This window comes from Pleurodeles waltl, chromosome 2_2, assembly GCF_031143425.1.
Source record: "Pleurodeles waltl isolate 20211129_DDA chromosome 2_2, aPleWal1.hap1.20221129, whole genome shotgun sequence".
Taxonomy (NCBI): Eukaryota; Metazoa; Chordata; class Amphibia; order Caudata; family Salamandridae; genus Pleurodeles; species Pleurodeles waltl.
Window position 1 is genome coordinate 387336901 of NC_090439.1, and position 12340 is coordinate 387349240.

Genomic DNA, 12340 nt, shown 5'->3' on the forward strand with positions numbered 1-12340 from the left:
AGGTCCTCGGGGAAATGTGCATCCCAGTTAACCTTTTGACCATACTCATATGGCTTCACTCGGATAATTGTGCACAAGAAGTGCGGCAATCTTGACCAACTGACAGAGCCCTTCAGAATAAATTGCGCTGTCATACAAGGCTGTGTTCTTACCCCTACGCTTTTTTCTTTGTACATCAGTAGGATGGTGTGTTACCTGGATAAGGATGGGTGTGATTTCCAAAGGTCATTAATCAAAGGGTGCCCATCCTTATCTTTATAGGTGACACACTGTTACTTTCAAAATCTCCCCAGGGCATTATGCAGCTTTTAAACCATTTTGACTGGTTTTGTCTAGAGAGAGGCTTGGAACTGAACAGTTAAAAATTTTTTTTTATGGTCTACAGCTTTGCCAGGCAAAATCACTTCAACAGGCAAATGCTTGTGGGTTGCAACTGTTAGCGCATCAGACCATATTTGGCTACTTATCATTTGTTTATAAGGGGATGCGTTAGAGGTTTGGTGGACCTTTTGACTGCACTTAGAGTAGTTCCCAACAAACGACTTGGTTCCAATTCAAATCAACAGCAACACCAATCAATAACATCAATAATCTTCAGTCAGTAATTTCAAAACACCATGACCACTTTGGCCATGAATAGCCACACTTTTAAGTTATCAATTAGAATGTTTAGTTCCCTATATTAACAATGCTCATATCATGTAACTTAGGGCCAGATGTATCAAAGTCTCGGTTTGCATTTCTTAAATAGCAAATTTTAAGAAATTGCTATTTGAGAAATGCAAAATGGGATGTAAGTAAATAGCAAATCCCTAATAGTGGTTTCCTAAAACTTGCAATCACCATTAGGGAATCGTTATTAGGGGATGAGACTCCATTCATCCCTATGGGCCTAGTTGTGAATGGTTTTGCATTTCTCAATTTGTGAATTCCAGTTCGTAATTTGTAATTTAAGTAATGCAAATCCATGGGTTCAGGGGGCCCAAGGCCCCCTTGGATGCACCCCCCAAAGAAATTATTCACACGAAAAGTGCACTTATGTCCTAGGGGCATGTGTGCACTGCATGGCACTTAAATGCATTTTTAAAATTGCACATGGTTACCACCAAATTGGATTTGGTGGTAATTGCATTTCCTAAATGCCCAGTTCTTATTTAGGAAATGCATGATACATGTGCTTTGAAAATAGCAAATAGGAATCCCTTATTTGCAAGTTCTTTTTTAGGGAATCACAATTTGCGATTCCCTATTCACAGTCACAAATTTAGTCAATCGCAAAAAATTGCATTTCCCTAAACTTGCACTGCCTTTCACAGATCCTGAAAGGCGATTTTGCATTCACAAACGGTGGAATTTGCCAATGCACACCGGTTGCGAATGCAAAATCCTTTGACACATCAGGCCCTTAGTCTCAAAATCAAATAATAAGTGTAGGAAGTTGGCTCTGTATATAATATTTCAAAGTAAGAAATAGTGTGCACAGAGTCCAAGGGTTCCCCTTAGATGTAAGACAGTGGCAAAATTAGATAATTCTAATGCTCTATTTTGTGGTAGTGTGTGTAGGAAGTTGGCTCTGTATATACTATTTCAAAGTAAGAAACAGCATGCACAGAGTCCAAGGGTTCCCCTTAGAGGTAAGATAGTGGCAAAAAGAGATAATACTAATGCTCTATTTTGTGGTAGTGTGGTCGAGCAATAGGCTTATCAGAGGGTAGTGTTAAGCATTTGTTGTACACACACAGGCAATAAATGAGGAACACACACTCAAAGACAATTCCAGGCCAATAGGTTTTTATATAGAAAAGTATAGGCCCGTATTTATACTTTTTGACGCTAAACTGCGCTAACGCAGTTTAGCGTCAAAAAGTTTAGCGCCGGCTAACGCCATTCTGAAGCGCCATGCGGGCGCCGTATTTATTGAATGGCGTTAGCCGGCGCTAGCAGACCGGCGCTGCCTGGTGTGCGTGGAAAAAAACCACGTACACCAGGCAGCGCCGGCGTAGGGAAAAATGGCGTTAGGGCGTCTTAAAATGGGGCAAGTCAGGTTGACGCAAAAAAATCGCCTCCACCTGATTTGCGCCATTTTTAACGACACCCAGACGCCATTTACATGACTCCTGTCTTAGTAAAGACAGGAGTCATGCCCCCTTGCCCAATGGCCATGCCCAGGGGACTTATGTCCCCTGGGCATGGTCATTGGGCATTGTGGCATGTAGGGGGGCACAAATCAGGCCCCCCTATGCCAAAAAAAATAACAAAAAAAAATAATAATTATACTTACCTGAATGTCCCTGGGATGGGTCCCTCCATCCTTGGGTGTCCTCCTGGGGTGGGCAAGGGTGGCAGGGGGGGTCCCTGGGGCATGGGAGGGCAGCTGTGGGCTCATTTTGAGCCCACAGGTCCCTTAACGCCTGCCCTGACCCAGGCATTAAAAAGAGGCGCAAATGCGGGGTTTTTTGCCCCACCCACTCCGGGGCGTGATTTCTGCCCGGGAGTATAAATACGACTCATTTGTGTCGCAGTCATTTTTTTGGACGGGAACGCCTACCTTGCATCTCATTAACGCAAGGAAGGCGTTCACGCAAAAAAATGACGCTCATTCCTCATACTTTGGCGCTAGACGCGTCTAACGCCAAAGTATAAATATGGCGTTAGTTTTGCGCCGAATTTGCGTCGAATAAAACGACGCAAATTTGGCGCAAACGGAGTATAAATATGCCCCATATTTTCTTAGTTTATTTTAAGAACCACAGGTTCAAGATTTACAATCAATACTTCAAATGAAAGGTACTTCACTTAGGTATCATAGGAACTTTGAATCAGCAAAACAGCATGTACACTTTTGGCAAAAATGGCAATAAGCTATTTTAAAACTAGACACAGTGCAAATTTCAACAGTTCCTGGGGGAGGTAAGTATTTGTTAGTTTTGCAGGTAAGTAAACCACCTACAGGGTTCAAAGTTGGGTCCAAAGTAGCCCACTGATGGGGGTTCAGGGCAACCCCAAAGTTACCACACCAGCAGCTCAGGGCCGGTCAGGTGCAGAGGTCAAAGTGGTGCCCAAAACGCATAGGCTTCAATGGAGAAGGGGGTGTCCCGGTTCCAGTCTGCCAGCAGGTAAGTACCCGTGACTTCGGAGGGCAGACCAGGGGGGTTTTGTAGGGCACCGGGGGGACACAAGTCAGCACAAAAAGTACACCCTCAGCGGCACGGGGGCGGCCGGGTGAAGAGTGCAAACAGGCGTTGGGTTTGCAGTAGGTTGCAATGGGAGACCCAGGGGTCTCTTCAGCGAAGCAGGCAGGCAAGGAGGGGGCTCCTCGGGGTAGCCACCACCTAGGCAAGGGAGAGGGCCACCTGGGGGTCGCTTCTGCACTGGAGGTCGGATCCTTCAGGTCCTTAGGGCTGCGGGTGCAGTGTCTTTACCAGGCGTCGGGTTCTTTGAAGCAGGCAGTCGCTGTCAGGGGGAGCCTCGGGATTCCCTCTGCAGGCGTCGCTGTGGGGGTCAGGGGGGTCAACTCTGGCTACTCACGGGCTCGCAGTCGCCAGGGAGTCCTCCCTGTAGTGTTGTTTCTCCGCAGGTTGAGCCGGGGGCATCGGGTGCAGAGTGGAAAGTCTCACGCTTTCGGCGGGAAACGTGTAGTCCTTTAAAAGTTGTTTCTTTGTTGCAAGTTTCAGTCTTTGTGGAACAGGGCCACTGTCCTCTGGAGCTCTGTGTCCTTTTAGATGCAGGGTAGTCCTCTGAGGCGTCAGAGGTCGCTGGACCCTGGGGGACGCGTCGCTGTTGCAGTTTTTCTTGAAGTGGGGAGACAGGCCGGTAGGGCTGGGGCCAAAGCAGTTGGTGTCTCCTTCTTCTCTGCAGGGCTTCAGGTCAGCAGTCCTTCTTCGTCTTCAGGTTGCAGGAATCTAGGTTCTGGGGGCCCCTAAATACTCAATGTGTTTAGGTCTGGGGGGTTAGTAGCCAATGGCAACTAGCCCTGAGGGTGGCTACACGTCTTTGTGCCTCCTCCCTGAGAGGAGGGGGGCACATCCCTAATCCTATTGGGGGAATCCTCCATCTGCAAGATGGAGGATTTCTAAAAGTCAGAGTCACCTCAGCTCAGGACACCTTAGGGGTTGTCCTGACTCGCCAGTGACTCCTCCTTGTTTTTCTCATTATCTCCTCAGGACCTGCTGCCAAAAGTGGGGCCGTGGCCGGAGGGGGTGGGCATCTCCACTAGCTGGAATGCCCTGTGGTGCTGCAGGAGCTGTAACACCACTAGGTGTTACAGCTCTTGCAGGGGGAGGTGAGAAGCACCTCCACACAGTACAGGCTTTGTTACTAGCCACAGAGTGACAAAGGCACTCTCCCCATGTGGCCAGCAACATGTCTGGTGTGTGGCAGGCTGGCAAAACTAGTCAGCTGACACTGGAAGTCGGGTATGTTTTCAGGGGGCATCTCTAAGATGCCCTCTGGGGTGTATTTCACAATAAAATGTACACTGGTATCAGTGTGCATTTATTGTGCTGAGAAGTTTGATACCAAACTTCCCAGTTTTTAGTGTAGCCATTATGGTGCTGTGGAGTTCGTGTATGACAGACTCCCAGACCATATACTCTTATGGCTACCCTGCACTTACAATGTCTAAGGTTTTGCTTAGACACTGCAGGGGCATAGTGCTCATGCACCTATGCCCTCACCTATGGTATAGTGCACCCTGCCTTAGGGCTGTAAGGCCTCCTAGAGGGGTGACTTATCTATGCCATGGGCAGTGTGAGGTTGGCATGGCACCCTGAGGGGAGTGCCATGTCGACTTAGTCATTTTCTCCCCACCAGCACACACAAGCTGGCAAGCAGTGTGTCTGTGCTGAGTGAGGGGTCCCCAGGGTGGCATAAGACATGCTGCAGCCCTTAGAGACCTTCCCTGGCATCAGGACCCTTGGTACCTGGGGTACCAGTTACAAGGGACTCACCTAGATGCCAGAGTGTGCCAATTGTGGAGACAAAGGTACAGTTTTAGGGAAAGAACACTGGTGCTGGGACCTGGTTAGCAGGCCTCAGCACACTTTCAAATCATATCTTGGCATCAGCAAAGGCAAAAAGTCAGGGGGTAACCATGCCAAAGAGGCATTTCCTTACAGGGTGGTCGAGCAGTAGGCTTATCAGAGGGTAGTGTTAAGCATTTGATGTACACACACAGGCAATAAATGAGGAACACACACTCAAAGAATTACTCCAGGCCAATAGGTTTTTATATAAAAATATATATATTTTCTTAGTTTATTTTAAGAACCACAAGTTCAAGATTTGAAGTAAATACATAAAATGCAAGGTACTCCACACAGGTAAGTTAGGAACTTTGAATTAGAGCAATAACATATACAGTTTTTGATAAAATGGCAATAAGCTAATTTAAAAGGGGAGACTGTGCAAAAATCAATAGTTTCTGGGGGAGGTAAGTAATGGTTAGATTGTGAGGTAAGTAAGACACTTACAAGTCTCAGTTCCAGGGCATAGGCAGCCTACTGTTGGCGGCTCAAGGCAACCCCAAAGTTACCACACCAGCAGCTCAGGGCCAGTCAGGTGCAGAGGTCAAAGAGATGCCCAAAACACATAGGCGCCTATGGAGAACAGGGGTGCTCCGGTTCCAGTCTGCCAGCATGTATGTACCCGTGTCATCGGGGGGTAGACCAGGGGGGTTTTGTAGAGCACTGGGGGGACACAAGTAGGCACATAAAACATACCCTCAGCGGCACATGGGCGGCCGGGTGCAGTGTGCAAAGCAGGCTTCAGGTTTTGTATAGGTTTCAATGGAGGGCCCCGGGGGTCACCCTAGCAGTGCAGGCAGGCACAGGGGGGGGCTTCTCTGGACAGCCACCTCTTGGGCTAGGCAGAGGTCACTTAGGGATCACTCCTGCACTGAGATTTGGTTCCTTCAGGTCCTGGGGGCTGCAGGTGCAGTGCTTGGTCCAGGCTTTGGGTCCCTTGTTACAGGCAGTCGAGTTAGGGGGAGCCTCTGGATTCTGTCTGCAGGCATCACTGTGGGGGCGCAGGGGGGTCGTCTCGGGCTACTCATGGGGTCGCAGTCGCTGGGGAGTCCTCCCTGTGGTGTTGGTTCTCTGGATCTCGAACCGGGGGCGAAGAGTGAGTTCTTTGAAAGTTGCTTCTTTGTTGCAAAGATGTTGCTATTTTTTAGCAGAGCCGCTGTTCACTGGAGTTTCTTGATCCTGGGGGTCACGGCAGTCCTCTGAGGATTCAGAGGTCGCTGGTCCCTGTTGGATGCACTGCTAGTTGCAGGTTTTCGACTCTGGAGACAGGCGGTAGGGCTGGGGAAAATAAGTTGTCGTCGTCCGTCGTCTCTGCAGTCTTGTAGGTCAGCAGTTCAGGTTGCAGGAATCTGAGTTCCTGGGTTCTGGGGTGCCCCTAAATACTAGATTTAGGGGTGTGTTTAGGTCTGGGAGGGCAGTAGCCAATGGCTACTCTCCTGGAGGATGGCTACACCCTCTTTGTGCCTCCTCCCTGTGGGGAGGGAGGCACATCCCTAAACCTATTGGGGGAATCCTCCAAAACTAAGATGGAGGATTTCTAAAGGCAGGGGTCAACTCAGGGCACTTTAGCGGCTGTCCTGACTGGTGGGTGACTCCTCCTTGTTTTTCTAATTATCTCCTCCAGCCTTGCGCCAAAAGTGGGGACAGTGGCCGGAGGGGCGGGCATCTCCACTAGCTGGGATGCCCAGGCACGCTGTAACAAAGGGGGTGAGCCTTTGAGGCTCACCGCCAGTTGTTACAGTTCCTGCAGGGGGAGGCGTGAAGCACCTCCACCCAGTGCAGGCTTTGTTCCTGGCCACAGAGTGACAAAGGCACTCTCCCCATGTGGCCAGCAACTTGTCTGGTTGTGGCAGGCTGGCAGAAACTGGTCAGCCCCACACGAGAAGTCGGATTGGTATTCAGGGGGCATCTCTAAGATGCCCTCTGGGTCCATGTTACGATAAATTGTACACTGGCATCAGTGTGCATTTATTGTGCTGAGAAGTCTGATTCCAAACTTCCCAGATTTCAGTGTAGCCATTATGGAACTGTGGAGTTTGTGTTTGACAAACTCCCAGACCATATACTCTTATGGCTACTCTGCACTTACAATGTCTAAGGTTTTGCTCAGACACTGTAGGGGCATAGTGCTCATGCACATATGCCCTCACCTGTACTATAGTGCACCCTGCCTTAGGTCTGTAAGGCCTGCTAGATGGGTGACTTACCTATGCCACAGGCAGTGTGAGGTTGGCATGGCACTCTGAGGGGCTTGCCATGTCATTTTCTCCCCACCAGCACACACAAGCTGAGAGGCAGTGTGCATGTGCTGGGTAAGGGGTCCCCAGGGTGGCATAAGACATGCTGCAGCCCTTAGAGACTTTCCCTGGCATCAGGGCCCTTGGTACCAGGGGTACCAGTTACAAGGGACTTATCTGAGTGCCAGGGCTGTGGCAATTGTGGAAGCAAAGGTACAGTTTAGGGAAAGAACACTGGTGCTGGGACCTGGTTAGCAGGGTCCCAGCACACTTTTAATCAAAACTTTGCATCAGCAAAGGCAAAAAGTCAGGGGGTAACCATGCCAAGGAGGCATTTCCTTAAAATAAGCACACGGAAACAATAGTGGTTGACCAAATCTTCTAAAGAATCTCAATTTAATCAAAGCTTGGACCACTACACATTCTAAAGTTACAGTACAAATCAATAGCAAGAATAACTGCGCAATGGAAATGGCATGTTCTTAGATTCAGCAAAGAAAAGACATTGACTGTTGATAATATTTAGCAGGCATCAATCAGTGAGTATCCTAACTAATATTCTGATTAGAATGGCATGTTTGGGCTTCATGCAAAACAATTTATTCAGTAAGAATTTGGAAAAAGATCTAACTATGGCTTTATCAAAATTGGTGGTTTGTACCTAAAACAAAAGCAAATAGACATAGCAATCAGTAATATCGCCTTATACCTTGCCTCAATTTAGTTCAGCATGCTGTGACTGTCTTTGTCAATTGGACATCTGTTCGCTCAGCAAAGCATCAGAATTAAGCAATAAAGTTCAAGATAGAAGTGTCTCAAGAAGGGACATAATAGAATGTCGCTTCTCGGCAACAAAGTTAGGAAAAGTTCAGCACGTCTCCTTTCGGACGGTCAAGAAAGATAATGAGGAATGGATCCTCTCTGTGCAGTCTGGCTGAGTTAGATTCCTTAAAACTACATCCCCCATTGTTATTGGTCAAAGAATGGTACCTTTACGTTTAGTCCAATGAAAGTAGAACCCCCAAATCTAAGAATTTACTAAACCATTGTTCACATGTCGATGATTGGCTCTTCTTTTCCCGTTCCCGTCATTGAGCTCGTCAGGTAACCAATTTGTATCAGCTTATACTCCAGTCAGTACATTGATTGTTATTTCCTGGGAACATTGCCTTTGCACACACTAAGTTATACAAAGTATCTATAGCTAGTACAACATACTCTAGGAAGCAGTTCTCTTGGGAAAGAATTTCAGCTACTAGCATTCGGTCAACGCAATAGAAAATTACCTTTTAATTCTCTAAGCAGCCATTTTGTGATTCGTCTAAGCAATGCAACTCGACATGAGGCCGTGCAACTAGGCCCAAAACCTCGCTAAATTAAGGCCTATGATTAATAAATCAAATACATGACCATAAAAATGACATACTACTACATTAATCCAAATATGAGCACAACACTTTACATTAATAAGCTGTTAATAAGTACACTCTGTGGTCACTCAAGTAGGCACATTTTCAAAGTTGTGTATTATTTCTCTATGTTAATCATTTTCTGTGCAGATTTAACATTTAGAACACATGAATATTCATTAATAAAATTTCAGAGTTAGCAATCCCTCCTCTGATCACTTAAATCTTCCCATACAAACATTTGCTTCAGCTAAATTTTTTCATCTCTATCCCTTTTAATCTTTGTTCCCTCTTTGAATTTTCCCTAAACAAATTTTCCATTTTCATCTCTTTCCTCCTCTGATCATTTCTCATCTTCTTTGATTTAATCACATGATAAAATGTACATATTCCCCATACTCCAAATATGAAAATCACAATAATAAATATCCCTTTATTATTTTCAATATTATTCCTTTCCCAATGCTGCTGAGCCAATTTCCCACTGAAGCAAATCCTTTTCCAACTTTATCCCAAACACCTGGTTCTTTCAAGTTTTTCAAATCAGCACTGTCATTAGTCAGATTAGTAAGTAAGCTTCTAATTTCCTTGCTATTATCAGGAATATATGAACAACAATGCTTTGAATTCAGCATTTTGCAAACTCTGCCATCCTTTGCTAAAGGAACGTCTAACGCAAGGCGGTTCTGAAGAGTCATAGATCTTCCCACAACCATTTCTGTATCCATTAGGATCATGGTTCCTGAAAAAATTGTCAACATGTTATCCACAATAGTAGACAACTTTCAAATCTTTATAGAATTCAGAACAACTTCCATTGCAGGAATTATTGCTCCAAATATATCTCCCACTATACTAGAAGGAGACTCTCTCTTTTGTTTAATGTGATGTAACTCAGTCATTTTCAGTAATCTTTTCAGGTCATCAAGTTGAAATATCTTTGGGAAAACTATCCCTAAGTAACATGTGCCATACCATCCTCTTGGAAGACAGTAATAAGCATTTGCCAACAAATGTAATAAATTCCAGGAACCACTGGATCCTGTCCATTCAACATAAATGTTCATCTACACTGAAACAAAAACACATGCCTACATCCATTTGTTCCCACAAACAAAGTTCAGTACTAGATTTAGACCTCTATACACAAAGCTTTCCTACTTGTTGTGCATTTAAAGCTAATCTCCCTTGTGTTTTTATTTCACTAAATGCATAATCATTTCTAAATGTCTTTTTCTCTAAAACTTTTTCTAACTTCTCCTTTAATGCCTTTCTCTTATCATCTGTCTGATCTAAGAAGATCTTTTTTAGTGGTGTGAGCAAGCATGTCAGATTGTTTCTATGCGCAAATGCAGCACCAAAGGATAATGTAGGCTCAAAGAATCCTCTCATTAATTCTATAGTGTTTTGCTTAGTTACTCTACTTAGGTACTTAATTATGGGGACAAATGGAAACACAACGTCGTAGTTGGAATAGAAATACTGGATGTACTCCTGGTTATAGAATCTTATTAGTGGCAGACTACAACTTTTACCATAATCGAGGGGCAAGCTATGATAGGTAACTCCTTCCTTGACTGATGAAGGAATCTGTGTGCAAACATAATTTCTCGCATCCATCGGCTTGTGGAAAAATAGTTTCTCACCCTTCGTGCAACCACTGTTCATTTGATATCAGGACAACCATATTGAATATGGCATCCATTTTGTGAGTGTTTTAAACACCCCGTCGCAGAGGAAATAGGCAGAAAAAGATGCAGCTTGAAAGCAGCTACATCGTGTAATATGCCTAAGGCCGAATACCAGACCGGCCACATACCTGCGGTTAAGCCAATTTTGAGAAAAACTAATTTCCACGGAATAACCTGCAATTGGAACAAGGTCATACCTGCCATTTACTACACACTATTATACGCTTCAGCTGTTTGCACATTTTTGTTTGGAAGCAATCTCCCACTCCTCTCCCCTGAGGCATACAAATGTTTTTATACCTAACTAGTGGAAAATGATTGAACCTCTGCCATTTGTTTGCATGTAGTAGAAAAATGTATAAAAGCTCTATGCTGCGCGAAGTAAGACAGACTACTCCCTAACCCGCTTGGTGAAGGAGCTCTCCCTTAACTCGAGTTATTGAATAAATCCCGATTATTCTCTACATCTCGGACCCCGTCTCTTTCCTTTTTTCATTATTATTTAACTTAAAAGGCAAATTCAGAGGTATTTTAAATTATTTACCACATTTTGGCGCCCGAACAGGGACTTTCCCTTCTCTACACGCGCCGGTTTTGCCGGTCGCGGGTTTTTCCCCTACTCTCTCTTGCGATGGACTTAAGGTGCACCCGGTGGGGATTTCCCGCCGAACTCCCTCGGAGACCCGGGGGCGGACCAGCGCCCGGCATACACATGAGGCGGTGAGAGACGCGGAAAGTCCATACCCGAGTGCGACAACGAGGAGAAGAGGAGTCCGAGACGTCCGAGACCCCTCAAAACGCTCAGCGTCTGGATTCGATCGAAGAATAACGAGTTTGCTTTTCGGTGAGTACTGCTGAAAAGTATCAAGACGTTTTCTGTTTAAACAGAAACGGTACAGATATATATAAAGAATGTCATTAGTTACTAAATTCAAGTATCGGGCAAAAGAGAAAAAATTGTTAGAGAGGACGATTGCACTCCCACCCAAGGACACTCCAGCCAGGTTCATGTATAACAAACATGGTATGCCCGCCATTGTATTCTTGGACCTATGGGTAGAATATACTAGTCAATTAGCAGAACGATTTAAATGGCCAAGTACGGAGACTTTTGATATAGAAAATGTCCTCAAAGTAGAGGAACAGTTGTTCAGGAGAAAAGCAAGACAGGGCCAGTTAGAGGCCATAGAATGGTGGAGGAAAGAAGCCCAACGGAGGCAAGAGAAAGCTCAAGGAAAAGTTGAGAAAGCCCAGAGAATGTCAGGAAAAAATAGACAGGAGGAAATACAAGAGAAAGGAAAGGAGGTAGTTCTCGAGCGGATGATAAGAGAAAGTCAAGGAAATGTTACAGGTTTATACCCCGTACTGCCAAGTTGTGAAAATTCCTGCCCCGATAAATCAAAAAAGAATCCTCTCCTTCCCAGTGCACCTATGCCCCCTGATGATTCGGCGCTTATAGACTTATTAGATGTGCCACCCCCATATTCTACCAATACACAACCACTCTTACCCGTACATGATCTACCACCAGTGGTTTCTCCTGAAACTGTCGAGGATCTCTCCGAAGCCGCGAAATTCCTCTCTATAGCAGAAAAGGATAAGAAGGACGAAGCGGGAGGGGGAGAACCAGAAGAACAGTGCCCACACGATCCCTTATCCACGATATACCCCGCCTTAGGAGACGAGGGAAAAAGACTAGTTGCCATTTGGAAAAAAATAGAAAAGATCCCCGCTGTACAAAATAATATCAATGGTATGCTAGAATTCATGTTAAGAGGGGGCGACTCTACTCCCTATCAAGATGTTCTGAAAGGAAGAAACAGAAAACAACAAATGTATATATATACCTTCATGTTATATCTATTTGCTCGATACTTCCAATTTAAGAAATTAAGAAATCCGGCGAAATTAGAAGATTTAATGGAAGAGGTGGCGGAGGAAGAGGAAGGGGGGGATAAGGGAGAAGGAGTGGATTCCAA